The 25071-nt window shown below is 48.7% G+C and overlaps 1 protein-coding gene and 1 non-coding gene across 2 annotated transcripts in view; one reads left to right on the forward strand and one right to left on the reverse strand.

The window, feature by feature from the left end:
* LOC120948316 (dendritic arbor reduction protein 1) overlaps positions 1-25071 on the reverse strand; it is a 321415-nt gene that overhangs the window by 32302 nt on the left and 264042 nt on the right. The gene's annotated exons all lie outside the window — the stretch shown is intronic.
* Trnas-aga (transfer RNA serine (anticodon AGA)) lies at positions 2920-3001 on the forward strand. Its single transcript has one exon. It is a non-coding gene; the product is annotated as a tRNA-Ser (tRNA).

Genomic DNA, 25071 nt, shown 5'->3' on the forward strand with positions numbered 1-25071 from the left:
AAATAGAAGTGAAACGCGATTTCCCGTTTCGTTCGTTCGTTTTGCGCGCTGCCTTTGTGGCCCTTTTGTGAATCGAATTACGCTGCGCATAATTTTCCCATTTATTCGTCCCTTTCGAAAGGGACGTCACCCTCACTTCCGGACTAGGTTTTATAGATTAGGGGGGGAGGGGGAGGAAAGGAGAGGGAGTGCTGTCCGCAAAAGAAAATCCGCATTCGTGCCCGCAATCGGTATCCCTTCGGGGAGTTTGAACATACATTTTCAGTGGCAGCAGTTGCAGACGGGGGAAGTTGAAATCTTGGGGTCGGGGAAGGATACAATTGCGCATTTGATTTGTGTGCGCTTCATGAGGATTTTTCTACGGCATTGGATATTTACCGCTAATATCGCAACAGAATCTTGTTTGCTTGACAGGTTGTTTGTGGAACAACACATTAAACATTAAATGTAAAAACTAAACTCAAAATGAAGTAATATATTAAACTTCAATAAAAAAGGAAGGGCCATCACATTAACAATTAACAGGCCTAAAACGCCATGCCACAACCCTGTCGTCCATCATCGAGAATGGCCATATTTGTTACTGCGCGCGAAAGTCACTCGACGCGTACCTGGATGGACGGTTGCGGGCGTGATTACACTACGCAAAAATGGAAGAACGCCACCACCATTCGCTCACTCTCTCGGTCGTTCTCTTTCCTTTCACTGGTAACATTCCTTCGCCTGTACGTGATCGCACATTAGCACCATCGCTCTCGGGTGTCGCTGACTGATCACTTTCTCTCTCGCTGCCAACGGCTTATCAGCTGCCATTGCTGTCGCGTGTGACGCCATGATCATCGCCAGCCCTAGCCACCATTGTGAATGCATCTTTGCCGGCGTTAACGAACGCGTGAGAGAGAGAGAGCGAGATGAAGAGCCGCGAAAGAGAAGCAAAATGCGAATGGCGTGCTTGTGAAAAAAAGCGCTCGAAGGCAGACCGATTGATCGTCTTTGATTGATTAGCCCGTGTTGATTGAATGACGATAGCGTAATAACAAAAAAAGAAGCAACATATCAGCACTACATAGCGCACACAATCGCACACCAATCTAATCGAGTTGTGATGCGAACTAATACCTTCACACCTGGACTAGCGGTATATTTTTTTATTGTGAATGTGTGTGGTATGTAGTGGTGTGTAGTGGTTGTGCTTTTTATTGCTTTTTTCTTCTACTGTTCACTACTGAACACAACACAGCTGTGTTAGTGCGCTTGCCTTAGCACAAACTGTGGCACGAACAAAAGCACACGCCGCTCTATTGCTTTGCCGTACAAGGAGGGTCCCAAGAGTCTTAGCGCTTCAGTGGTGTGTGCCATACAGGGAGTTTCTTTTTTCCCCTTCCTCCCCCCTTCGCCACTGCATTTCCCACCTTCCTTCCACTTTTCCCCTGTGCGGGTCTTCTCCCTGTTTTTAGGGTAGGTGGAGGAGAATTAGTAACGCGATAGATGTGTGCCTATGCGCCGTCCAACCATTTACCCATCTCAGCATCCATCCATTTTCGCTTTCGATTTCTAACCATTTTCCACCACGGTGCATCGGGGTGGAAAATTCCACTCCCACCGAGGGAGAAGGGACCATCTCCCCCTTTGCGCTGAACAACGGAGAGCTTGAACCATCTTCACAAAACCGTTTCCGTATGGAAGCAGCGCGCTTTTCTGCTCCATCGATGCGCCAGCGTGTTTGTGTTTGTATGTGTGTCGCACACAGCAAAACACAATCATACCGTACTGTTTCCCTGCAGCGGTGCAGGGGATGTTGTACTGGAGCTGTGATTGGTTACTGTTTGATTGGCCTTTTTTATGCGCTCGCATACTATCCCGGGTGTGTAGCAAACGGACGATAAGCAGTGGCGAAGGCGAAAACCTTTTTTTTTTTATCGCAGAATGCGTTTAATTTATGAGCTTTGATTTCATACCACATGATAGTGAATTATTTGCCGAAACAGCGTTGGTGGTAAGATTGTGTGATTAGAATGTTTGTAATCTAACACGAGTAAGCTTGTTCACTGTTAGTATCAACGAAACAGTAAGGTAAACATTTGCACTCATCGTGCGGATTTGAAAATAGAGTTTTGAAAGGGAAAACATCGTTCAATCATATTTACAGATTTCAACCAAATTCATATGGATTACAGACAGCTTCGTATTCCAGACATTCATGATAGTTTTATTTAATTTCTTTGTATTTTGACCCTGACCATGCCACTTTTAAAATTTTAGATGATTGCCATGATGTACTAGAATCAATTAAAAATGTGTCTGATCCCTAGTAATCCCTGATGACACAGTAAATACATATTTGTTAGTAAAAAATATATCTATTTCGCAAAGATATTATTCGGTTCTATGCTTCCACGAACACAAGAGAAAAGCAGCACCCAAACCCCGTTATTTCTGTCGGTCTAGGAGACTCCTACACACAGAATTGAATATTTAGAACATAAAATAAGATATACTAAAAAAAGTGTAGCGTGAGTGTGAATTTGAATAGAATAGACGAAATTTTGAGGTTGTCCGGAATTCGAATCAAAACGTCTGTAATTTGAAACATGAGTCCGGAATATGAATCAAAATATTGTTGTATTTTCATGAATTTTTGCAATTTTTAGAGTTATATTTTTCTCAAATGTAGAAGATTTGCTTTAATAAGGTGAGTTATGCATGGGTTTGACCGATAATAATTGAATTAGTAAGAAAATGTTACATGTTAAAAATGTCGTATGTAAAACGTCTTAATTCGAAGCAAAACGCTATCAAACTGTACGAAAACCAGCAGATTGATTTGCCTGGCGAGCATTGGAAAGTAAAGACGAAAGAGAGCACGATTGTTTCAAATCGTTTAGGTCACTCCTATTGGTTCACCTTCGTTCACAACAAGCAGTCGTGGCCGAGCGGTTAAGGCGTCTGACTAGAAATCAGATTCCCTCTGGGAGCGTAGGTTCGAATCCTACCGACTGCGAATAATTAACTTTAGAAAGAGTTTAAAGAGATTATGATAAAAGTGTATCATGAAATCTCTCTCTTTCTTTTTTTCACTGTGAATATTTTTGTACACTATTAAACGAACCAACTAGCATCGTTCAGCTAAAGCGACAGCCCATTGCTTTTGCAACAATGTTGCTCAAAAAGAACAAAACACCATCAGTTTATCGATACAAACATAACCATTTTCCATCATCGTTTTCATGCCTAGGTGAAGAAAAATAAGCAACAAAAAAAACTTCTCATTACCACCGCAGAGCATCGATCGGCTATCACAATCAACAGTTTTGCAACGAACCAGCTGCATACGTATGCACACGATCGAAACGCATCAAATTGCACACAGTTCGGTAAGGCTAACGTGGGAAGGGCATGGAGGACATGGGGGTAACGGAGAGCGGAGAAGCAAAAGAGCGAACAAATTGAGTGACCGTTTGCCGTTTGATGCGCATCGCGATTAAAAAACCATCCAATATCGTCACCCTACCACAACCACCTCTACTAGAGACCCGGATAGGCGCGGATCGTCGACGATCGCGCGTTAGCATGAGGAGGTGAGTGGGAGGGAGGGCCTCATCAGTGCTCTGGTAAGCATGGCTGCATGCTTTTTTTGTTTGCTGCCACCACTTTTTTTTCTTCACTTCTCATTTTCATTTCCTTCTCGTTTGCAGCACCGACTAGCACCACCTTGCATAGCTGCAACGGAGTGTATATCTCTTGCGAGATGTACAGGTAACAAACAGCCTACTACACAGGGGCTGCACTCGGGATGGTCAGACCCTAAAACCCCCGTGTGGAGCAGCAGTAGCATTGGGGCATGGCGCAAGCTGACAGAAAAGAAAAGTAAATCATGGCACGTTTGAGGCAAACGAGGCAACAAAACCCCTTGCAAAGATGCAAACAACGAAGCGAGTGAGAGACCGACAGAGAGCAACAGCCGAATGAGAGAGATAGAGAGAGAGAGAGAGAGAGAGAGAGAGAGAGAGAGAGAGAGAGAGAGAAAGAGCGTATCCGTGCTAAAGAGGACGCAAAAAAGAAAACGGCCTACCAAAGGGAACCAAAGGGAAAAGAAAAACGGAGCATCGGAGTGTTGTGCTCCGATTACGATCGCAAGATCAGCAAGAAATAAATAAATAAATCGTCATCTCCCGCACTCAGCCGCCTCCCTCTGCGCCACACCCCCTCCCCCCCCAACCCTCATTACAGGGGGAGGAAATCGGAACTCTTTGGACAGGGTTCTCTCTCTTCTCACTCTCTTAAAATCGTGGCAAACGTTATGCGATGGCGCACTCTCTCGCTCTCTCTCTCTGTGCTTACTTTTTGGCCTCGAGTGTGCCACCGTCACATACAGTGTGTGCTGAACACAACACCACCACTACTGCACACGGGCGCAACCATCAGCAAAAAGGGGGAGAAGAAGGTTGTGCGTATGCTGGGCGTGAGATTGTGCTATTTTTTGCCCTCACAAATCCACCCCTCCATTTTCTGCCCTCCGATTTAAACACTGTATGTGTGTGTGTGTGTGTGTGTGTGTGTGTGTGTGTGTGTGCGTATGTCGCCAATTCGACGGGCCACTTTCGGGTTGCGCAACTGTTCGGTAGTCGGCGGGTTTTGCGATGCACGCATCGTCTCTCCCCCCCCCCCTCTCCCCCCCCCCCTCTCCCCCCACCTTGTCTGTGTGCTCTCCAGCTGCACGTGAAGCTGTCACACCTTTCGAGGGGAGGCGGGTGCTGCACCCACCAGCAGCAGCAGCCAGATCACCTGGCGGCTGAGCTGGTGCGCGCTCAGAGTGTCTGTTCTTGGCGAGGTCATAACGCTGGCGGCGGCGGTGTGTGTGTGTGTGTGTGTACGCGGAAGGCAGGCAGCAGCAAAAACTAGTGAGAACGCGTGCGCGCACAACTGAGCGGCAGCACGCGATCGCGCACGGCTCGTGAAGGTTTTTGATGGGTTCGAGGGCTAAAGTCATGAAGTCGATACTGCTCCCACTGCTCCCCTGCTCCTCGAGAGTGCCATTGAGACGGAACAGCCTCCACACCCAGCCTGGTGCCTCGTGTAATCACGTAATCCACTGCTCACGATCGGACAGTTTGTCGCACGTGTTTGCAATGGGGGGATTTTTTATTTTTTTGTTTTACAAACTTCAACTGTTTTCTATTCGGAATTAAGAATTTTATCGCCTGCGAGAGTGTGCTGTTGTGTTTGCGCATCTGTGCGCCAGCAAAAGCGTCTGGCTTCGGCTGTACGCATTCAAAGTTAGGATCCATCTTCCGAAAGTGAAACTTTGCCCGTTTAATTGCAGCTACGCCACAAACCCGCAAAACCCGCAAACGGAGCTACTTCTCTTTTTTTTTTGCTAAATTTAATCTTCACACGCGTGTGCATCTTCCTGCAGCCCCTGCAAGCACGCTTGGACGCTTCCCCCCCTTTGGACCGGGCTCTTTTCTCCCCGTTGAAGCTTCACTTTCTCGGGTGTTTTTTGTTGTTGTATTTTTCGTCACTGTTTTTCGTCGCCTCCACTGTTTGCTGCGCCGTGCTTAGGAGAGAGAGAGAAATAAACCACCGGCACACAGCGAGCAACAAGCGGCGCAGGCAGGCAGACAACAACGGCCTGTTTTGCTCAATCGCGGAAAAGAAAATGCAAAACCCAACAAACGGCCCAACACTGATTTGAATGAAACGAAACCCACACCTCTCCTCGCCATCCCCCCTTCCCAAGAGCTCCGTTGTGTGTGTGTGCGTGTGTGATGGTATGCAATACTAAAGACACACACATTGGGCTGGCGGCACCAACAGGCACGGGGCGGCCGATTGCAAAGCGAGAGAAGCAAAAATGAAGATGCGTCAGATGAGTTGCAAATGTATGTATGCCTCCCGATCCATCTTCGGCAGGGTGAAGATGCAGTTTGAGCCATTGATGAGACGGGGGTGAGATGGGAGGGCAGAAGATGCAGAAACAAAAAGTGAATGTTTCAGATGTGCCTCTCGCATGCGAAGCAGGGGGTACCAATTGCAATAGAAGCAGCTGGCGGGCAACGGGTCGCAAACGGAGCCAAAGTATATCGAACGGGTATCGGGCTACACACAGCCCCCCCCCCATCCCCTTCCCCCGCTCTCGTAAAAACCCACACCATCCACTCCTCTACTAGGGAAGAGACCGTCTTTTCTTTTGTGCATTGTGAAAGCTTCGCTTGTGGCGCACTGAGGGCGCGCTCACGTACACCATCAGCGAGGTGGGACGCTGTACGAGCGATTTCGTAACTATCCACGAGCCGCGAGAACCACCGCCAAAAGGGGGGGGGGGGGGGGGGGAAACACAATAACGCGGAATGCAAAGTGCAGAGCCGCCCACACCGCGAGTGCGTTTGAGCAGGCAGGAAACGCTAAAAGGAGGTCATGGTGCAGTGCATCAATGGCTAAAGCGAAGAGGAGGAGTACTGATGCAGTCATGATGCCTCCAAAAAGTGGGAAATCAGCATGAGCTTGTGCCCAAATGGATGTCATAATAGCGAATAAATGTTCTTGTAACCCAAAAGTCACATCCTTGCATCGCCCATCATACTCGCCCATTGCCACCACCCAAAACCCACGGAGCGGGAGGTGGTAATTGGTCACACTTTCACGAGCTTGACCGACAGAGAGCCACGAATAGGACGGAGGGCATTTTAGGGGGAAGGGGGAATGCATTTCCCACGCTTTTCTCACTTTCTCCTGCGATGCTCCGATCAGAGAAGCTCGCTTGGTCGATTTTCGTTTCGGTTACTAGCGCCATTTCCAGCTCATCTCATCATTCACAGTAAAAAGATTAATCATTTTCCACCCATTAATGAGCAGTGCCGCTACTTGCTACTTGGAGATTTAAGCCGTCCAACAGTTTATTGGAGGTAGAAACAGCCAATCACCCGGCCCGAGGATGTTCACGGCGGTGAAGTTGTCACCTGCAGCAACTGCGCCGCCTCATAGAGCAAATCAACATTCCTCATTGAGAAGGAATCATTGGCCGCACGAAAGATTCCTCAAGATTGCTGACGGCTTCCGCGTATTGTTCCGAGTACGTTACATGGATTTGCAAACAGCAACGATGATGATGATGATGATGATGACGATCTTTGTTTCACCACACAACGCAACCGGCCCGGCGTCTTCTTCACGGTGTGATACGCCTCCGAACGGCATGGCTGCATCGGTTGCTCTGGAGAGGGTGTTTGGTGTGCTTTGCTGCTGGCTTCCTTTTCTCTTTCGTTCGCTGCCCTACCCCCCCGGTAGGCGCAGATTCAGTCACGTGTAGCTAACGCTAAACAGTTAAACGAGCGCACTTGACTGGTTGTGGATGGATGCAAGGAGGGGACGGAAGAGACTGTCTAGCACACTAACGGAGGTTTGGTTTGGAATGGACTGCCGCTACTACTACTACTACTACCACCACTGACGAGTAGCTTTCTGCTGGTCAGCGAGACGGGCAGAGACACTGGCCAACTGGCCGTGTGGTGCGCGTCTGGAGTTGGAAACAATTTTTTGGACCTTCAATTTCTCCGCCCAGAAATTTAGGGCATGCGATTCTCTCACGCGGTTTTATAAATCGTGGAACCATGCTCGAACGGGAGGAAAAAAAACACTATTTAAATGCGCTCATCATGAAAAGGCTCATTTACTCTTGACTCTATCCATCATTCATCGTTCGATCGCATTCCATATCTTCAGACATTGCTCGTCTTGGAAGCAGCATCATTTGTTCTACCGCCTATGGCAAAGAAGACACGGGAGCTCCTCAATTGCTCGCGCAGGAAGAGGCACTTGACACTTGGCCTCCTCGGACACACACACACACACACACAGCCACCGGAAACCAAGTTGACAGGCTATTTTTCACGATGCTTTCACTCACAGCACAACGAAGCGGATGGTGCAAGAGTGTGAGCGGGAGCGAAGCTGTGAAGAAGCTTGTTGTCATCCTGCTGCTAGACGACGCTGATGCTCGCTGCAGCTCTGCCCTCTTCACCTGTGCCGCCCGGGACCGTCGTCGTCAAGTGACAAATGGAGTCACTGCTACTGACGTATGACGATAATAATGACGCACTGATACGGTGTGCAGCGCCGTTGACGTCGTCACTGTGCCTGCCCCCGATGGGTTTGGTGTCTTCGAGTGTATCAATTGCACATTTTGCCACCCTGTTCCTTCCTCCGCTGCTTCCTCCAGGGTTTTCCTCCCTTCGGCGGGATGATGTTTGTGTGATTCTGTTTGTTTGCCATCCTCCTGATCGGGCTGAATTGCGTTCCACAGCGTTTGCAAGCTGTGTTGGTGGTGTGGTATCGGCGGACAGCTTTCACTCTTCAAAGTCGGACACATTGATGGGTCGTGGTTTGGTTGCTTTGGATACTATTTTTGGCTGCTTATATGCTCTGAAAGCTTCTTATGGACTAAACGATTTTATGTAAGAAGACAGCGAATGCGAATACATAAGAGATTATTCTGCCTCTTCTTCTTCTTCTTCTTTTGGCCTGCCTGTACCACTAGTGGGCTTAGCTTTCAGTGACTTATTCATTACCTATAGCGGGATAGTCAGGAATCCATGACCAAGTCGTAACATAAGTGATTTTAGTATTCTAGCAATTCTTGCAGAAATATTTCCGCTGAGGATCAACATTTTTCTTTGCTGTCAACATTTTACTGCTTAATTTAACAACGAGCATACATCAAGCACATCAATTGGTTCCCGGTTTGCAAACGGATAAAGAAACCCCCCGATTTATTGCCTCGCAACTCCAACGAAACGTTAAATCTTCTCCACAAGCCACCTCTCCTGGTGCCAATTCCAAGCGCACCGTGGAGCCGCGGTACGAGCCGCTTGCTTTCGCCGCATTTTCCGCAAGTGCGCATTCTGCGTTTAACCCTGCGCCCCCGGTCCCATGTGTAGCAGCCACCGGCCACCAGCACCACCAGATACCCGGTACCAAGTGGCCGAGGGCCCGTGCGTGTTGTGCATTAATTTTCATTGAATTTCACGCATCGAGTCACGCGCAACGATTGTCTGTGAGCGCACACTGGCGGTGCACCGTTGCTTGCAAGCGCAAGCAAGTGCTCACCTTCCCTCCCCCTCCTAGTGATTGCTAGCTGCACATACACCCCCGTTCGCTTGGCTTTGTCGTGGTGTCTGTATTAGTTTTTCCACCGCCAGCGTTCGTCTCCGTCACTCACTTAGGGCACTTCTTCACGTGCACCGCGAGCGCGCCCGCTGAGCGTTCCCCCTTGCGGATGTATCGGTGGCGGTCTATTTCTGAATGTATCACATTCTTCAGTGGCGAGACCACACTTCAATGCTGAACCGGGCGCGGAAAGAGCAAGGGGAATAATATTGTGATCGGAGCAGGCAGCAACCAACACGGCTTGCCGCCGAGCGGGTGCCAAATGATGACGATGCGTGGTGAAGCATGACGCGATGACCGTTTCGAACCGTCGTTCGCACCGAACATTGAACATTGATTAAACATGAGAGGAAAAGGGTAATCAGAGAAGAGTAATTTGAACAAAGCTAAACCGAAAGAGCAATACAAGTTTATGTAGAATTGTTATTTTTTATATCTGTGATTAGAACACACGTAATCATTACGAATCGGAAGGAAACAACCTATTAATATCCTGATTGATTTGAAAACAAATCCAAATCATTGCTGACTGAACACTGATACACCAAGCAGTAGATAAAATACACTGATTAGACTCTTTGTCGGAGCGGTCTTTATCTCTGAGATTAGTTCTTCCTAAACCGTTCTAATCACAACAGAAGATTCTACAGACGCTCCTGTACACCTCTGTGCGGAATGGCCGAGAGATAGAGATAGAGTGAAAGAGAGAAACAGAAGAGCCGATCCTTCAACACCCCAACAGCCCAGCGAGCGAAGGGCATCGATGCGCGGCCACAGGGGTGCATGAACACAAACACACAAATTAACTTAATTTACGATCATTTCTCGGTAGAGAGCCTCTTGCTTGCGCTTCCTCGCAATCGAACCCTCTACCAAACTCATAAGCGGTCGACTCTCTCTCTCTTTTTCTCTCCCTCTCGTTCTCTTTGTATGACGCTTCTTCCCCATCTGTGCAGTAGTAGGTTGCATCTTCAACTCGGTGCATCGACTTGCAATTGGAAACCTGTGCCGGTGGTGCTTGTGTATAGACACATCTGCCGCAAAGACACGGTACGTACACTGCTTATCTGCTCGTGCCTCTGTTTCTGTCTATGAACGTCTTCGAACCCCACACACACACACACACACTTTCTTTGGGCGTTGTGCTGTGCTGCAGCCTGTGTAGAAAGAGCGGGGCCCTGTGTGGCATATTTTCACCACACCATCATGACGATGTAGGAATGGCGACCGGGCCAGGGGCGCAACACAGAAACGAACACACTAACAGAGGACGGTCGTGGTGTTGAGCTGGTAATTTATGCAGGAAACAAGGGCGACTAAATAGATATTTGGGAGGGTTTTTTGTGTGCGATGTTTTTTGGAAACGTGAGACCCAAACAGCCGAAACCAACGTCCGCCGGATCGCTGCACTGATCGCGTTCGCTAAGCATTTGTCTTAATCGATTTAAATTATGTCATCACCATCATCATCATAAACAGCGCAAGCGTCACCAACAAACAACTCTAGCATGAATTTCAAACAAGCTTTTGTCTCTGTTTCGGGCCGCAGGTTACAAGTTGTGATAGTTTTGTCCACACGAAAAAGAAGTGAAATACGAAGCTAACGAAGCTTTTTAAAAACTGATTAGTTGTACAATGATCATCCCATTTCAACACAACACACCCAGTGCGTAGCTAACCGTATTTTATGATCGTGCTGTGCTGTGCGAAGGATCTTCTTCGAATGTCATATTTGTTTATTGTACTTTTTATCTTTTCTTTCTTTTGCTTCCTCACATTCTGGAATCATCCTTGGGTTGGTTTTTTTTATTTTACTTTTCTGTGTTATTGTTTATGTTGAAGGCGGTTTGTCCGTTAACCTTCTCCACTGTGTTTATGGGTCTATTTTGAAGGTTTTGCGTGATGGCTTTGGGAATAGAGCAAGCAATAGAGCAGTTTCTACGTATCTTTCTTCTTTAAATTGGAAGCTTCTGGAGCAGAGAAAACGGCGCTCAAAAATTAAACAGGCGGGAAAGAAGCGTCAGTTGTGTGGTTCTTGCCGAGCGTTCATCTGCGTTGAAAACTCATGCCATCATGCATTCAGATTGTGGCATCCCTTGTAACACCAACTAATAAGTACAAAGAAAATCGATCCCTTTTTGAAACCAGTTTGAAGAGTACATATGCACCTGTTTTCCCATCAAGACATCATGCTCTCCAAACACACTCACAATCTCATATCTTATCATCTTACCAGAGTGATGCTTTTTCCATACGAAAAACTCTACCCTTATCTTTCATTTGTGAAGATTACAAAACAAATCTGTTACCGATAACGCTTTCTCGAATGATTACACTCCTTCGAGAGCAGTGAACACTATTGGACATGCTGCAAAGTGAGATAAACCTATGCGCTCTTCGTCCAGATGCAAGAGGAAACACAGCAAGCCGGCACAAAGCAGGAACTAATGGGCCACGCTTTGTAAGTTCACGCTGTCGATTGAAGACAACGTACACAAAAGCGAAACAGAAACGAACGGAAGCATTCCAGCAATGTAGCCTTTGCGTGTCCTTCTATTACACCGTCATCCCTACCCGACCGAACCGAGATAAAAACTCCGATGACGACGTGTATGATGAGCACACACAGAACCTACCCAGCGTGTTTGTTGCTTCAAAGCCCGATTGACTTTGCTGTCTCAATTTCTCTATTACCCGGGCACTAATATTTATGACCCCGGTCATAATTTCTTTCCTCTGTGGGAGGGTCCCCGTTGCCCTGCTTCATCGGAAGAACGAACATCTGCATCTTTGGGCCTGCACCGTAGCAGAAAAAGGCAAAAGCGTCCTTCTGCTACGGCTGTTGTGTGTATACGCGTGGTCAACGTGTTTGTGGTTGTCAGTGCGTTGACAGTCTTTGTGTGATCTTTCTTCCGATATACCTCGAGCCGGGAAGTCGTCCTTGCAGTCCCAGCGCTTGTGGACACACGGCGCACAGGGAAGCGAATCGTGCAGTGGAAGGGTTTCGGTTTTCCATCTTGGAAAAACGTGACAGACCTGCGCGACGCTCCGACCACTGTCTGTGTACCCCGTGCGCCTGTCCTCTGTCGATTATTGATTGTGCGACAAATGGAAAGATCCTGTACTCGTCGTCCTGTCCTCGTTTTTTGTGTTTTTTGTTCGAAACGAACGAGAAGGATTGCAAGAGAAAATTGCTTCACCACCGTTGGCCGTTCGTTTTGCTCCTATCACCGTTTTCCTACATCTACTTCTACAAGCACGCACGAACAACGGCAGAAAGTGAGAAAGACATACAAAAACCAACCCCTACTGCTGCTGCTAACCATCCAGGACTGTAAAAGGCTTTGTGTTTTTCCTCGTTTCTTTGTTTTTTACCCCCTTCTTCCTTTGCTGCTTACACGCCCCGTAGAACGTGGAAGGAAATTGCAACCCCGGAGTGAACCCCGGGGCAAGGAAGCAAGGTAATGGACGGCGAAGGACACAAACTGTGTCCTTTACGCTTTTTCCTTCCCCCGACCTTTCCGAGCTCCATCTTCCAGCCGCAACTGTTGATCATAACTCGGGCCAGACCTCCCCCCGCTCCCCACAATTCCGTGCTCGATGGCCATGGCGTACGGTGCAAAAGCTGAAGTGTATCAATCCGGTCGCCACGCAGCGGAGCGCAAGGGTTACAACGGACTGTGCTGTACACTGCCCCAGCAAAGGAGACACAACCCACCGAACGAGTGTCTGAGTGGTCTGAGTGTACGTGTTCATCCCCCTTTTCAAGCCGTGGCGACCGGATGTTCAAGCCAGCATCAAGTGAAAAGGATGGAAGCGTAATGTGATTCCGTGTACCATTCCGGAAGGCACCCGGAAGAAATGTGTCAAAACGATGGAATTGCTTTTAGCGGAGCGGCTAATGGAGAGGAAATGAACGACCCCATACGGCTGGACATTGCTGATGTGTGTGTGTGTGTGTGTGCTGCCTTGCAAAACACATCGACGCATTTTGACACCGATTGCGGTGCGTCGATGGGGCATTCCATTCCGACTGCATACAACAACAAAATGCGACCCACAAAAGTGCTCGTTGAGTCCTCAACACAAAACAAAAACCACACGAACCTTACGGTATTTGGTTAAATTTTTGCACCTGGGTTGGCACCGCCACGGGAACATTCTTTTCCCAAACATTGGCGTTCTCAAAAACCTCCCACCCCGATCGCCGCTGTTTGTGTGTGGAATGTGTTGCTGCTGTCCTCTAGTGATTCACTTCTCACTAATGAATGTAACCGAAAAGTCTTTATCTACAGCCAACGAGCGTAGCCAGTGTGTCGTCCTGGAGCGAGTAGATTCCACCCAGACACCAGACAGCCGCTGCCGGCTGCCTTTCTTTTGCTCCCTGTCCCGTCCCAATGTGCTTCAGGATCTTCAGCACAGCTGCAACACAGATGCCCGGACCGGACGGGTGATAGCTGCAGGAAAATCCGAACGGCACGCGGAACGAACCCACCACCTGAGCGAATGGCGAGGCGAACCTAGACGGCGAAAAAGCACGTAATAAAATCGACCCCGCCAGCATCGGCTCAGTGATGTCCAGGCTCGTCGAACTGGCTTGCTGCATAACCGATTTGAACCTCTACCGTTCACACACACACACCCAGCACAGCCTGAAGCATTTTCGATGGTGCTACGGTACATGGTGTGGAAAACATACCATGGAAAGGTACACGCGAATTGAGCGTGATTTTGTTTTTTTCCCCCCTTAGCCCGCTGGTATCGTCGTGGTTGCGAAGCATTGAGTGGACCTTCGTTCCAGTCAGCGCGGCCTTAGCCGCCGTGAACCGATTTACCGTGTGCCTTCCGTCGTGGACGGCCGTTTAACGGCCAGACGATTGCGCACAGTGTGGTACGAAGCAGTAGCACATTTACAAAAACAAAACAAAAAGCCATCCAGACGATATTCTGGCCGATATTCTGGAGCAAGCTTTCTGCAACAATTATTGCAATTGCAAAGACAGACACAGTTGCAGCTGCAGCAGTGTGCATTTCGGTTGGCAGACACTGTCCACGCTCATGCTATGCCGTCGTCGGCGTACGTACACATCAGCGTATGCCGATTTGCACGCAGACCAAAGAGGCCAAGGGATGCGGGGACAAGCGCAAGCCCCGATGAAAGAGGCACACCGTGACAGTGGATGTAAATTGCTTTTCAAGCTACGCTCGCAGCCGTTTGCAGTTTGCACTTCCCCTTTTTAGCTCATTCCCATCGGCGGGCTGCCGGGCTGGCGTAAAGCGAAAGACAAGTTGAGCCTGAACCGCACTGACGACTGACTGGTGTATTATGACGTCTAGAACCGTGTCGTGTGCGAACGGTCGTGGGACGGATGGGAAGGGTTTGCGAGAGGGGGGAAATAGATAAAGAATGCCGACAGTAGCAGAACGAACACGGCGCGAACGGACGGACGGACCCCGCGCGACTGGACTGGTTGAAGCCCGCGGAACGGAGCTGGCGGAGGACACACTATCTATGCTCCGTTCGGTGTTTGCCACACAAGAACAAGATAAGGCACGCATCGTGCATGGTCAGGGAAGGGGGAGGGGGTCTGCTGATGGAAGGAATTCTTTGCGCTGTATACGCTAACGACTGCTGTTTTGCGATTTGTGGATGATGTTTAAGGGGGGCGCGAAAGCGTCCGAAAAAGCTTCCCAATGGTTTGTGTAAATTCCCTACAACTGTTATATAGGAATGTGCAAAAAAACAAGCTCTGCACTCACACACACACTTGACACATGCACACCCGAAACGAAGAAATTGTGCAACTGCTGCAGGCAAGCAAATAGCAAAGGCACCACACTGCACCACCATCTACCTAGAGAGCAAATTTAATTATTGTAATTTTATTTACATGTCATTTATTCAGCGCCTTCCAAGAGCCTACGATACCGCGTTTCCTAGCTACCTGTCCGTCAAATCGGCATGGAGTATACAGGCGAGTATACGCCTGCCAGCGATGCTCCCGCCTACCAGTTCCATCGGAACGGTCACTGGGAGCGACCATCGAGAATGGATCATCGTTGTCGTCCTTCACCGCAAGAAGACGAACGGACAGACATGCAGCATTCGGGAAGCACAATTACCTCATCGAACGGACTGCCATGGGTCTTAGAGTCGGTTGGAGGACAGTACATGGGTACCCCTCATTGCCACCCGGTTGAAGGTTGCTGCCGTTGCCTTACACACGCACAAACGGCCGGCTAGCGCTTGACGATCGACCGTGTGCGATGGCCTCCGGAAGAACTTTGCGTGTGTAAATCTTCACTCGGGGAATACCCCGATCGTCCACCAGACAGTGGTAAATCGCTTACACTTCTCGTTCGGCTAGGAAGTAGTGTGTACTACTTGCCGTATCAAAACTTTGCCGATCGTTTGGGGGAGCTTACGCAGGTTTACAATCAAACCAGCGACCAAGTCAACGGCTCTCGTTTTGCCACCTTTACTCTCACATTTGACATCCCTTGTTGCCTTAGCCTAGTTGGGAGACGAGGGTGCGTACACGCGCCTGCTGCAACCTTCGGTCAATTGCCCAACAAGAGATTGCCTGTTTTCGGACACTCACCCACATGCTCACGTAATGGTCAGTGCCAGAAAGACCCACGGACCCGTGTACGGTGTACGGGGCCGGCTATGTTGAACACCTTTTAATAACCTAAATTTCGTTTTCAAGCTCCATTGCTGCTCACACAAGCAATCAAACCTGTCCCGGTACCGGCTGGAGTGGAGCTTTGGTACAGAGAATTTGGGGTTTCAACTATGATCGTATCGCTGTCTCGCGCACTCTTGTTCGATATTTCTCGTCTCGTTTGTTATGTTGATATACCTAAGATCCCAGGTAGTTCAGAATTCTATTCATATATCCAAACTTTTATTGAAGTGTTTGATATCATAACACTGATTGGAACAAACCATAGTCGAGCTCTGCGTTTAATGGACGAAACTACGATAACGACCAGGACAATATTCCAATGATTTTATTATTATAAAAGGTTACGTTTCCATATCTTGATATCAATTCCATCTCATTCATAATAACATGTAAAACAGTAGCATTACAATTGTCGCTAACAAACGCCACCCTACACAAGCGAACGACAGCAACCATCCGTTAAACGGTTGTTCGCTTTCCCACATTCTCGAAACCATTTTCCACCTTTGCTTCTTCTGCATTTCCTCCTCTCTGTCTCGCTTGTGAAACGCACCACACCCCGTGTACCACTGCGTGTGTGCGATGAGTATATCTATTTTCATCTAAATTGAGTGCGTATTTGAGGCAATTTGCACCCAGCCGAACTGCGTTGACGGTACACACACACAACACCAGTGCATTCCAGCGCGTACCCTTGTGCCATTGTGCACCCCCGTTTAGCTGGTTTTCCCATATCTTCATCCACTTCGCCCTTTATCGATCGTTCGTTCCTTTTCTCTCACGCCTTTCCGGCAGCCATCGCTGAGTGAGCAGCGCCAGATCTTGATCGCCGGCTGTGTAATGCGGATGATCGCGATTGAACGGAGTGCGACCGGCGCGAGCAAGGTGTACCCAACCGTGTCAAATTGAACCATTCAGTGAGTGAGAGAAGCGGGAGAGCATGAGAGAAGAAGGTGAGAAAATGTGGCAAGGAAAATGTGACACATAAAGTGCATGTTTAATGGATAATTTTAATAAACAATTTAAAGTTCCCGAGCAAGCATTGATCCATTCCATTGACCGTTCCCTCTTTTGCGTCTCTTCGGCGAACTAAGAACTTCCCGACTCCAAACTCAACCGAACAGCACCAACTGGCTTCCCATTCCGACCTCACAACAGCAGCAAAAAATCTCACTCCCAAAAAGAGGCCATACAAAAAGGGATTCAAACGGCACACACCGGTGGTGATGGTGGTGGTGGTGGTGGTGCATATATTTGCCGTATATTCCTGCTTATCCTTCGTCTGGTTTGGTTTGGGCGAGCTGCTGTTTTGTTGTTCTGTGTTTTTCCATTCTGTTGTTTTGCGCTGTAGCACCTCTTCTCCCCACTACCAGGATATACCGTGGCCGGCCGCCGGGCAGTTCAGCCGGTCGGCTTCATCCGGCTCGGGAGTGAAGAACGAAAAAAAAAAACAACACGAAACACCGGAGGAATCTGACATGCCAACCAGGACCGGCAGGAGCAGTGCCGAGAGCTTGTCTGTGTGTGCTCAGTTCAAGATTTTTTGTTTTATTGCACTATTGCTTCCAAATCTTCAAAATCTTCCATCGGTTTCTCCCTTTCGGTGTACCGTGTGTGTGTGTGTATGTACAACGATGATTCTGGTTGCTGTCCGCAGCATATCAGTCACAGATACAGAAACCTTTCCGAAAGCCCGCTTCTTCTGCTACCAGGGGCCGGCAATAAACCAACGGCCCGGGGGAAAGGGAAAAGCACAAACACACACACACACATACACAGAGAGTGCACAGTGCCCTGAGTATGTGGTACGTTGTTGCTTTTCCCTTGCACAGGGAAACCGTATGTGAAGGAATGATCCGAACACTTGCCTTTCGCATTCACTCTGGGGTGCAGAGTGAGTGTGCAGAGAGTCGTTAACAGGGGGTTGTTTTCGGTAGAGCGTTCCATCGCTCGCCGTACGCTCTCCGTACGGGCTCTGGGAAAAATGGAATCCATGGCGGCCCTCTGTTTTTGCAAACCACCAAGAAGACGGTGGCATAATATTTATCCCTTGTTTGTTGCTTGTATTTATTATTTTCTTCCCCTCCGCTCTCAGTCACAGTGTGCAACCACCGCAGGTTATTCAGCCGCGTACGTGCACTGCTCTCTCGTAGGGAAGTAAGCGAACACACGGTACATGGGACAGAAATCGCTTGAACCCATTTAAACGTAACTGCAGGCTGTAGAGATTACTACTACTACCGGCTGCATCGTACATCAGAGGCTGAGAGCGTTGGTTGGCGTGGCAAGGGCACTTGGCATGAAGATGCAGCAGCAAAAGCAGCAGTTGTGCAGGAGATAATTTCAGCTTAACGATTTACCAACGTCAAAAAACCATAAATCAGTGACAAAAAGCTGCTACGAACTTAACTAAGGAGTGAAAGGATAACGGCGGGAACAGTAAAAGAACTTAAAAAAGCAAAAATTAAAACATTGCTCACTCCCAATTTTACATTACATTTCGGGTTTTACTTCATTATTTGTTTACAAGGCCAACAACAGCTTTGGACACTTTTGTGCTGGATTTAACACGCGCACACAGTACACACGCAGGTTACATTTTGTTTTGTCAGCACCAGCGAAATGGGAAGGATGTAAAAGGATGTAAAATCTTCTCATAAAAAAACACTCCTTTGCACCAAATGCTTTCTACACACCAATTGGCCTTCCCAAGCCATTATCCTTCGGTTCGGCTGCCACAACACCCTCAGGACAGGACAAACACGCACCGTGTGTCGACACACGGAAAGTCTGCCGGGACGGAGAGAGCGACAGTATGGCAATTTCGAAACGGGCACGGACACGGGCAGTAATTCTATTACCATGAAAATATCAACCCCTTTCACGCTCACCCGAACGCGAGACCGTGTGAGACCGGCATGAGTTGATTTGTTTTCCCTTTCTTCCTTCCTTGCTTTTGGGCATGGTGGCTCTCCCTTTCCACTCACTTTAAGGGTGTGCTGTTCGATTGCAAATAAACGCTAGCGGATTCGTAGCATAAACCACCGGAACCTACCGTTTCGACTTCTGCTCACTCTTGCTGCTTGCTCCGGTGCTTCTCACCACCAGTTTTTTTGAATCCAGTGGCCCAGAGGCTTCCCTGCACGAGCCCAGGCACAGTGGGAGAGAGAGAGAGAATAAAAAATTGCCCGAAAGAGAGATCCGAAGGGAGGTCCAAAAACCATCAAGCGGAAGATATCCCGAGAAAGAGGGTCACCGTTTTGCTAGTTTATTATTGTTATTGTTTTATTTCTTCTTCACCACGCACACACACTCACACACCCCTCTGGTAAGCTTGTCTTGCGTCTGCATGGCAATGCTCGCACACATAGATGCTCGGCACGTTTTGCCCCATGATCAACAACAACAACAACCACAACAACATCGATGGCAACTCCGACGACGCAACAACGTGCGCGAGGCCCGCTCCACTTTGGTCCGTTGAACGCATTCAAAGCCACCCTTGATGGTGTGCTTGCTCACTCTAACCACCAACGAGAAACGCGCACTGACCTCTCTGTCTCGCTCATTTCTACTTCTTTTGATGCGTTTGTTCGGGCCCTGTGTTCCAACTAAAAACTAAAAAAAAAACACACACGCATTTGGTGCCTTCTGCCGCCTGCCGATGAATGCAATCTTCTTGTGCTTCCGTAAATGTTTTAAATTTTTATTAATGCTCTTGTCTCTTCGGCAAGCCCGTACCCGCTCGTACCGAGGGGTTGCGACCATCAGCAAGCGAGAGGAGTGCACTTTTTGACTGTACACGTGCAGTCCTGTTCGCCCTCTGGAAGCGAAAGCCCCCGATGCAGCCGATGCGTCGATAAGCGCCAATAAGCCCGTCCGGGAGAGGTCCGGGTTTAATTGGGCGTGATTAGAGCTTTGTGCGAAACATTATGATTTAATTTTATCCGAAACCATGAAAGGACAGGGGAAAGATAAGCGAAGGGTTAAACGTTGTGAGCCGGTAGCTAATGATTAATGCATATTACGTGCGTTGGACGCTAATAAACGTATCTCAAATGTTTGTTGATAGGGGCTATTATTAAGACATTGGCGTCTAAAGAGGAGCTTTAATACTAATACCAACATGTATGTAAGTTTTCACGTTGTTGGTTAGACTATTTTTAGTCTCCACGATGCCAATAGACATAAGCTTCCCAAACGGTGGGTTTGTGTTGTACAAACACCGAATGGTAAATCAATATACGTTCACCGCATCGTTTATTAAAACCATACCCACAGACCTGAACGGTTTTCTGTGGATCTTAACTGTGCTCTTCCATCGGCATTCCCAACCGCCGGGTTGGGCACCCAGTACGCGCCCAGCTAAAAACTGCCCCTCTCCGCAGTCACGGGACGTTTGCGATCGTCTCTCATTGCCAATTCCGTCCACCACCATCGGACGTCATCGACACCGACAAACCTTAACCTTAACTGCTCCGAAGAAACCCTCTCTCTGCCAGCTTCGTCTCATAAAAGCCAGCTTCTTTTGCATATTTTATTAATTTACGATTTCTCACTCCGCTGTAAATCAGTCGAAAGCGCGCACACACACACATACACAGAAACACTCCAATCTTTGGCGATCTTTCGGTACGGCGACGTCCTTTAATTCATAACAACCCGCCCTCGAAGTGAGTTTGAGGTTGGCTGGATGTGGCGACAAATGGGGCACGGAATGGGGGCGCGGGTGAACGCAACAAACCACCTACCTCCCGGCCGATGGTGTTTGGTCAGATTCGTCGAGTTCCGTTTCATCAACCGGTTAAATACGCTTAAACAAAGTGGCGAGGGCATAGCACCGTTTTGCACCACCCCTCCACCGGGGGCCCACACCTTTCGCAGACTGGGCCAGAGAGGGAGAGAGAGAGTGTGTGTGTATGTGTGCGTTTGTGTGCGAGAGAGCAAGCCAGCGCTACCTAGGCCCCATCCCTATGGGACTGCCATATTCTGCCCGGTTTTGCTGCGGAAGTTCTCATTGCAAAGGCCTTTGGCGGTATCGTGCGGCGAGGGGGTTGAACACACACACACACACCCTGCGAGGAGGGGAAGCTAGCGGGAGTGGTGAAGCATTCGCATAAACGGTACGGCGAGATTCGTTAATACACAACACACACAGAGGGGTTGAATGAAGTGTTTCCAGCGCAAAAAGGGTGAAAGAAATGGTGAGAGAGAGAGAGCGCGCACAAAAGAGAGGGAGCAATAGAGAAAGGGGTAGAAGAAGTTCTTGGTGGTTTTTATGAGCTTGCTAACCTCATTCTGGAACCGTGATTGGAGGGTGTTTTAGGGCATATCAGCTAATAATGGGAAGGGGGTTCAGCGTTTTTGTGTGTTCGGTGAGCCTGCCTGTGGATTTTCACAGCCCCCGAAACACTGCTGCAATTGTCGAAACTGTTGTGTTTCGATGCGTTTGTTCGAGGTTCGAGATTATAGACACTACCCCGATTTATTCGCACTTTAATGTGTAACTTTTTAATGAAACTTAAACTGTACATCAACGGACACCGGCGTTGTCTTCCACTCGCATGACTTGATGGGATAACATCAGAAGTAAAACACACACACACAAAATGAATCAATTCAGTGAGTCAATAAATAACCTCTCCCCTCGCGACCCTTGCGCTTCCCACCTTCCGGGGGTTGTTTTTGTATCATAAAAGCTACCCTTTATCTTAAAACTTCCCATCCCCGGTTCATTCTTTTGCTCCTATCAATCGTCTAGCAAAAACGCAAAAAAGGCACCCCAACAAAACACAGCCTATCCCCGATTGGAGCATCATCCCTTGCATTCCAGTTCCTATTTTACCTTCTTCTTTTTTTTTTGCAACAACGAAAATAAAAACCTTCCAATCGTCCGCGCAACGAAACACTCAAATTGTGCTCCAAACACCCCTTAGACATCCATTTGCTTGTCGGCAAACGAGGGCGCGAGGGAGAGAGAGAGAGAGCTGGGGGAAGGCCAAAACGATTGCCGTTCGGTTCGTGTGTCATTCCAGCGCCGTTCGTCGTCGTCGTATGCGTCGGTGCACCGTGTGCTTTGTTTCAAAATTCTTGCACCATCAGCGAAGCAACTCCCCCCTTCCCCCCAAAACTATATTCGAAAGGGAGAGGGAGACACATGGGGCTGTGGTCTGCAAGTCAGCCAACCAGTCAGCCAGAGACACGAGCGCCATCTCCAGCATAGAGCCGCCGCCACACTTTTATTTGTTTGGTGCATTCTCGACCACCGTTGTCGGCAGCTAGTAGATCATTTCCACTCCAACACTCGCGCGAGGTCTCTCTCTCGAATGTCTCGAACGTGCGATGGGTGGGAGGGAAGGTGGGAGGTGGGAATAACAAAAATAGGGGGAGCCTCGCCCTGGGGGCCCTGTGGCAAAAGACAGACCGCGCGAAGAGTTACGCCAGCTAACCACCGCCACCGCCGCCAGCCAACACAACGCGTAGCTATACACACACACTTGTTACTGGGCCTACGAGCTGCTGGTAGTGGTGCAGGGCTTGGATGAGGGTTAGGGTAATGCCACAGAGTGCGGTAACAAACGGTCGTATGAAAAGGACTGGGTGACTGAAGGGGGAGAGGGAAGCAAATCGGGAGGAAATCGTGTATGTATAGGAGGGAGTGTGAGAGGTAGAGTTTCTGTGTGAGCGAGAAGCAACGAAAAATGAGGAGACGAATTCAAACAAAAAAAAACACACGAATGCAGTGGGCAAACAGTTGCTATCGGTTTGCTGCGAGACGGGACAGCGCGATTTGGCTGTGAGGCGCGCACGATGGGTTTTGATGGTGGACAAAGCATACTTCAGAGCAGCATTGGGAGATATTTTTATTTATTTACTTATTAGTTTGTAAAGCCATCTTGACAAGACTGGTCTACATAATTGTTAACAGATTTTCAAAAATTCGGAATAATGTCAGACTTAACTAGCTCACAAGTTACAAAGTAGAAACAAAGCAGTTACGCCTCATGATCATAACACTGAGTAACACTGACTCACAGTTTCATGAAATCATTGTACCAGTCTCTCCCCGTTTCAAATAAACCCAACCACGATCGATAAGATGCGCGTATGTCCACACCGAGAGTCCATAGTGCAAAAACGCACCAAATGAACCACCAGAGACAGACAGCGCGAGAGAGAGAGAGAGCCGCGAAACCACCAGGAACTGCGAGGGCACACGTACGTTTCGATACATTCGCTTTGTTGTTCGTCAGTCAGTCCTCCGCGTCCGCTGCTCCACCCTCCTCCCCCTTCCCCTCCCCCCCCCTCTCCCACTTACGAACATATTCCCCAACAATACCGTCTCGGCCCTTCCAACGAGCAGCACCAAACTCCCTGCGTCGAGCTGCACGCCTCACGATAGGAAGCGCTGCAAAGCGTCAAGCCAACATAGAAGCACGAGCGAAAGGCCACCATGGAGCCGCGAGCTGACATACACAAACAACAACGACGACCAACAATAAAAAAACCCCAAACTGAACACAAAATCCATGGCAAAAAAGTGCAACGTGTGTTCAGTCAGTGTGAGCGCGTTTTTAATCGGGCAGTGGAGTGGTGGGAAATCTAACGCCCAATACAGCGGTGTACTGCTCGCGGATTAAGCAGAGTGGATTAAATAAACAAATCCACCGGTGAGATGATGCAAAGGATGACAGGCGATGAGAGAGCATTAGAGGTGTAAATTAGCGTTAGAAGTCAAAGAGGTCGCTTGAAGATAATGTCCCCCAGGGAAGTAGATATCAATCCTTGTTTTTTTTTGAGACTTTAAACACTTACAGCTTGCCTACACTTCATCCATTAGGATAGGAAGCTCCTGTTGTGTCCAATGCTCTGCATTCCGGGGAAGAAATAGCAAAGAATAACTATTACAATTTCTCATTCTTCTCTCATGACGCTACATTCAACATAACGGAGTGGGGGGCAGAGAGACCGGTAATCATAATTTCACCTAGACAACAGCAAAAAGGCGGATGTCGAAGTCATTAGGTAATGACTGCCAAAGAAACAGACATGGCAATGGCATGTCGCTAAACCATGTCTAGCACCCATTAACCGCCCCGAGTGGGAAGCAGGAGCGGGTTTGGGAATGGGATTTTGCACCCAGAACGATGGGAACAATAACATGTCGTTGCATGCTGTCTCCTTCTCTCTCTATCCAGGCTCGCAATTCCATTCTAAGGCACGCCAAGGCTTGCGGTACTTGCGGGACTTGGAAGACCGTTCTGTATCGTTCGTCTCCTAATTTCTGCATAATTATTGCCCCCCCCCCCCCCACGGCTGGGCTGTGGGTGTCAGCGTCAGGTGTCACTGACCAGCCATGTGGGCTTAACCACTGGTTAAAGGCGCGCCCTCGTCATCATCATCATCCGTTGTATCATCTACGATAAGTCCCTCGCAGTTGGCAAATCCGGTAGCAAACCTTCACAGAACGCCACACACGCCACGCCACGCCAGCATTAAGAAGTGGGCAATTTCTGTTCTCTTCCACCCCGGCACCATCCAGTTCGAGCTTGTGCACACACACACACACACACACACACGCGCACACACCCTTTTTTCTGCGTTGATTTGCCGCCCCAAAAGCACCCACCATGCCAGTCCCCCGTCCTTTTGTTTCGCTTGCAAAACTAACTTACTGACTTGTCTGTGGAGCGCCGACCGGGGGCGCCCGCTGGCGTCAATGACTTGCCAGCCGCGTGTCGACGGTTCCGTTTTCAGATATTCTACCTTTGCTGCGCGATGTGTTGTGTTCCTGCCCCTGTTTTACGCCACCACCACCACCACTAACAGCAACAACGGTCAAAAGGAAAAAGGGAGAGAACCTTCCACAGAAGCGCACCGAAAAACGAAAAGGGGAAGGATAGTACAAACGGACAGCAAGCAACAGCGGTGGCGGTGGTGGTACTACGATAATTAACTGTAATTAAAACTCAATTCCTATGCCCGACTGGCCGCCGCGACTGGCCCAGGCTGCATGTAGTGCAGCAGAGCAGGGCCCGCTTACTAACGGCGAAGCAGGGGTTCCTTCTTGCAGACAACTTCCCACCCATTGCACACCGCAGCGTTTTGCAGCGCAGCGGAAGTGCCTGATCGCAGGCGAGGCGGTGAAGAAAAACAACAACGGAAGCAAAAACGGCTTGTTGCGGTAGGTGATGGTTTTGCACCGGCACCACCCCGT

This window comes from Anopheles coluzzii, chromosome 2 (assembly GCF_943734685.1).
Source record: "Anopheles coluzzii chromosome 2, AcolN3, whole genome shotgun sequence".
NCBI lineage: Eukaryota > Metazoa > Arthropoda > Insecta > Diptera > Culicidae > Anopheles > Anopheles coluzzii.